This window comes from Austrofundulus limnaeus, unplaced genomic scaffold, assembly GCF_001266775.1.
Source record: "Austrofundulus limnaeus strain Quisiro unplaced genomic scaffold, Austrofundulus_limnaeus-1.0 Scaffold275, whole genome shotgun sequence".
Lineage (NCBI taxonomy): Eukaryota > Metazoa > Chordata > Actinopteri > Cyprinodontiformes > Rivulidae > Austrofundulus > Austrofundulus limnaeus.
In genome coordinates this window covers 80,168-85,810 of record NW_013952677.1, presented here as the reverse complement: position 1 = coordinate 85,810, position 5,643 = coordinate 80,168, and the positions used below count along the sequence as shown (strand labels likewise).

The 5,643-nt window shown below is 38.6% G+C and overlaps 1 protein-coding gene across 1 annotated transcript in view; it reads left to right on the top strand.

The window, feature by feature from the left end:
* Positions 1 to 5,643, top strand: part of sv2 (synaptic vesicle glycoprotein 2) — a gene marked incomplete in the record, with an annotated part of 32,346 nt that overhangs the window by 12,579 nt on the left and 14,124 nt on the right.

Genomic DNA, 5,643 nt, shown 5'->3' with positions numbered 1-5,643 from the left:
AGAGACACCCACCCACAGAGAAAGAAAAAAGACAAGAGACACCCACCCACAGAGAAAGAAAAAAGACAACGCTGTCAGTCAGACAGCATGACCTGCCCTGCTCTGTTCTGATTGGGTAAAACTTTGACTGTGGTTCTCTGTATTGGGTGAAAGAACCATCAGTTTAATCCCTAGATGGCTTTAACAAGTTTTTTTCCCCATTCATGTTTACAATGACGAACACCCGCTGCTTTTTTCTTGGTTGTCCACCGGACAACTTGGAGGTGGGATCTGGTTGTCCGAAACGAAAATAGGTTGTCTCGTACAACCTGAACAATGGTTATGTCGACCCTTGCTTTCTGTCCTTGACACACATGCACAGTAGTGGTAACTGGGGTAGGCCGTTGTAGGGGTTAGCTTATGGTGAAATAAGCCTTTCTACATATCTCTCATAACAAGGTTATGAGGAAAGTTTTACCAAGGTATTTTCTCATTACTTTAATAACTTGACTGTGCGAAGTGAAAAGTGACACAATAAGGGAACATTCAGACGAGTTCAAGTTGATTCATAAAAGACTTGCAATCATTTATTTACACAAATTGAACAGATCACAAGTACACCTGATTGTGGTTATTCCAATAACAAGCTTCAAAGTTAAATGAGATAAAACTCGTGTCCGAATTTTAATTCACATCAACTCAGATTACTTATATAGAACAGTAAAACGTCAGTTCTGATGTTAACAACCAAACAATTTACTGGCACTCTTTAGCTTAAGTTTTGGCAAATAAAGAATAATGAAAATAAGATTAGTGTTCTACTACTCTTATTTTATCAAGTGTGGTACAACCGGATCAGCACGTCCTCTCTGCGCTCAGATTTCCACATGACACTTCACCCGGAACACGCTCAGCGTTACCTGGTGATGGCTTCTTAAGCAAACCCTGGGTAGACTCTATCTCACCTCCGATCAGTCAGGGAACTTTTTAATCGGCCCGCTCACTGTTCCTCGGCGAAAAGTGTTATTTTAGGCAACTTTTCGTCTGCTTTGATCTTCGCCAGAAAGATTCAAGCTGATGCATCCGGTTCCTCCTTTCAAAATAAAATCTCCCCGCGGGAGTTATAAACACTTGGAGACTTGTAGTCTCGGGTGGGACATACGGCTGCGTGCCGTTGTCCCAGCCTTTAGATCCCCCTAATTGGCTTATGGGCAAGACCTAACGGGCCAAGCTGGCTTCTCTTGGGAGAAACACAACGTTACTTCCCAGTTCGGCATCCAGGAAGAAGTGTTCCGTCACTCAAAGGCGTCCGTGTTAGTAATAGAAGCGGACGACTTTGGTTCCGCCCTCAGGCTTAGAATGAGTCAAGAAAAGAAGAAAGATAAGAGCTTTGCCTGCCAGGCGCCAGCCAAGGTTGAATTCTGTGGTTGTTTTTAACAGAATATGATAACATTTCTTTTCATCTTTTCTTCTGGTAGACTCTAAGAGAAATCACTGTAAAACATTTATGATGATTAATTAACATTTCTGTTTAAATAATCAGTCTGAACCTTTTGTTAGTCCAGATAAATGAAAGATTTTCTCGAGAAAAACTCAATTATACTTGTTCCCAGTAAAATAAAAACAGTGATTTATTTAAAAACACAATGAAAACATGGTAATGATTTTCTCAGTGATTTTTTTTATACCATTAATCTTTTAGGCCTGATAAAAGAGTAGAAGTGATTCCACTTTCTTTGTGACAGTCATTATATGATTTAATAAATGCATAAACATTCTTAGTTAAACAACAAATGAATCACGAACAGATAAGATTGTTCTGTCCATTATCTGATTAAGAGAACTGAGGAGTTCTCTTCTGGGTTGAAATGACCTGTCATGGCCTAAATAGAGTTCAGTTTGTGACAGAGTTCCTGCCTTCTCGTCAGGCCTGTCCGAGGCCTGCTTCGAGGCAGTAAATCTTGTTTCTTCACTCGAGGTGACCCCTACACCGTGGACGTCACAAGACATTATACAGACCGGCTCTGGTATCATGGCTACCTGACAACAGAGCTCAAAGTGTGGGATCATTTTAAGAAAATGAAAGAGAAACCTGTGTAATATCTGCAGAGCAGAACTTACCTTCCACAGCAATTATTTTTAGTTAGCATATAGCTAAAATCTAACCATGGTTATATAATAGCAGCTGCATTCTGACGTGATAAGCTCTATGTTTTTTATTCAATTAATGTATGATCTGATTAGTCGACTAATCGTAAAAATAATTGGTGATTAATCGATTATAAAAATAATCATTTGTGGCAGGCATACCTCCCACAGACCAAAAACATGACTGTTAGGTTAATTAATAACTCTAAATTATCCCTAAGCGTGAGAGAGTGAATGGTTGTTTGTCTCGTTTGTCTCTTTGTGTGTCCCTGTGATGGACTTGCGACCTGTCCAGGGTGTACCCCACCCCTCGCACTGTGACTGCTGCACATATGGGCATCTGTGACCCCGTGAGCCTGAAAGGATGAAGCGGGTACAGAAAATGGATGGATGGATGGCAAGGTTATAATAATTTAGGATTTTTTCAATATGACCCCTGCACACGAAGCAGAGGTCATATTGTTTTTGTACAGTTTATTATTTTTTGGGGGTGAGCATATAAAAACTGTGCAAAAAATGAATTTGATTCATGCATGTAATGGAAACTATATTGAGTAAATGAAAATGCAGCAAAACAAAGACTCGGAATTGGGTGAGGTCATTGAAAGGTGAATCTCAGAAAGAAATTTGCAAAACACTTTTTTAAAATTTTTCCCAAAGGAAAGGGGAAGAAAACGTGAAGCAATTCACTGTAAAAGTGATTGACACAAGAAACCCACAGCAGCTCAGTCCTACAGGTTCTGCTCCTTCCACTTGTATGGACTAGGGCTGTGTATTGGCAAGAATTTGGCGATATGATATATCCCGATATATTGCGATACTATAAGCAAGGCGATATATTGCGATTTTTCTGTCCAAAAATTCTATTAAATAAAAACCTCTCACAGGGCAAAAAATGAAAAACCAAAATTCATTGTCTCAGAAAATTCTAATATTACTTAGACATGTTTTTGATACATTTAGCTGTGTTCTGCTTTGTATGTATTTTATTTTATTTGTTTCATATTTCTTATTTCATCCATGTTTTCAATTATTAGACTAAATTTGACAATACCTAGTTTGAAAATATATATTTTGCAGCTTTTAGTTTTTAATATTAATTTACAATATGGTCACCCAACACTTAACAATAGCCTCTACCTCAAGAGGTAGAGGAGCCAAATGTCTGGCTCACTGCTGCCAACTAGTGGTCAGAGGTTGAACTACAACATAAAAATGAACGACTGGCAGGAAAGTTGACATTTTAAACCTTAATAAAAAAATCAATACAGGGCTTTAGAACATCGATACAGTGTCGGGACTGTATATGAAATATCACGATATTTCATGTATCAATATTTTCTTACATCCCTAGTATGGACCTGGGGTCGGATTTATAAAGCTTGCATACGCACAAAGCGAGCCCAGAAACTTGCGTACGCCACTTTTAACACAAAGGTTGTGTTTTATAAAACTCAACCATGGTGTGAAAATGTGTGGTCCTTCAGCCAGCTCTGACCCATGCGTACGCTCATTTTGGAGACGTGAAACTGCGACACAGATGGTGAAGTGAGGAATTAGAGCCACACTGTGTAATGATCACTGTCAGATATTTAATTTACCTTCAGAATCAGACTTAGATTTTTATTTAACTTTATCATCAGCTTTATTAACAGTAATATTTGTGCTTCTGCTGCTGAGCCTGAATCTTTGAAATAAAAACTTAAATCTTAAATAAAAGCTCACGCATCTCCATCTATCTCCTTCCTCCTCAGACGACCCTCACACACACACCCCTCCCGGACAAGAGACATTTCAACAGCACAACAGCAAAAGTCACGCTTTGGTTAGTTGCGCAGGGCGCACCCACCCTCACCAGTGTGATGTCATAAAAGTTCAGTTTTTAAAGTCTGTATTTGTCACGAGCGCAGGGGTGTGAGGAGGTGAGGAGACGATCAGCTGCAGACAACAGAGCAGGCAGGAGGGGGAGGATGGTGGAGAAGAGCGGTGAACTTATTTCTAACTTTATCTGACTGATTCTGATATTTATCAGACAGAAGTCGTTCTGCTTCTGTCATGTGACTGTGACAAGCATTATCTCTAAGCATAAACTTTCTTAGTTAAATGAAAAATTAATCACAAATAATGGAGATTATTCTGTTCTTTATCTGATTAAGAGGGAGAGAACGTCTCTTCCATGGTTAGAATGACCTGTCACGGCCTAAATTAAGTTCAGAGTGGAACAGAGTTTCTGTCTTCTTTGAAGACCCGTCCGAGGCCTGCTTAGAGGCAGAAACTCTTGTTTTCTCACTTCAGGTGACCCCTACAGTATTTATAAGTCATCTATTAGGGGAGCCTTATTGTAAAGTGGTACCAGTTAGGGTTGGGCATAATCGTATCGTGTGCAATTAATCGTCATTAAAAACACTAATCGATTATTTTTTGGCACTTGACGATTAATACCATTAGTCCGCTTGGTGCTCCTCTCCAAATATGATGAACATTAAAAAAAAGTTCTGTAATTTATTTATCAACACAATTTAAAATTTGAAGTATAGCCTGAAGTCTGTAAATTTGACACAATTTGGAACAATTTTTTATGAAGAGCAAATCTGTCCCACTAAATTGGTCATGTGACCAGGACATAAGGGTGTCCAGGGACTCCAGGGGATTAATCGTCAAATTAATCGTTATCGGCTAAATACTACAATTAATCGTGATTAATTTTTTTGCCAATATTGCCCAACCCTAGTACCAATATTTCTTTAGATAAATTAATGCAATCCATTTATTTTCATTTTTCAATGATTTGTTAAACAATATTCAGATATTGTATTGAAACTGAGGAATAACCTATGATAGGTCAGTTGAAAATTTATTGCTTCATAGATTTTAACGGACCAGGTTCTGACTGTAATAAAACGGACTCTTATTTTGAAATACTGAGTTGCTAATACTGGAAGTACTGTAACTGGTTGCTGTAAGTCAGAGTTAAGTAAATAAAGAGAAGTGCTGGTGTTATGTGGAAGTTGAATAAAACAGAAGTAACTCCCGGTGAACTGGTGGGCATGAGTATTTATTCACCACCTGTCAGACACAACAAAGATCAAAATATTTCTGGATTGCAATGGTGCCATTTCCATATATGGTATGGCTCGGACATTGGACCTGTCCCTTTCTGTGTTCTGCTATGAGGTAGAGGTGGGCGATACTGGGAATTTTGGTATCGATCTGATACCAAGTAAAAACAGGGCCAGTATCGCCGATACCAATACTTTTTCAGCTTTATAATTTGAAAAGATCCAAAAGATCTAGGATAGAATTTTGCCAAACATTGGGTCTCATACAAGAACCGTTGGTACACACAGATTTGTTCTTAAATTGTGCGTACGAGTGATTTAGGAGAATTTGTGGCATTCACCAATGTTTTCATATTCTAAGATTTTTTTCAGATACGAACAAAATTCACGAGTGGTCCAGACCTGTCATATATTTTACGTATGTATTGTACGTATATTTACGTACGGTGCGCAGCGC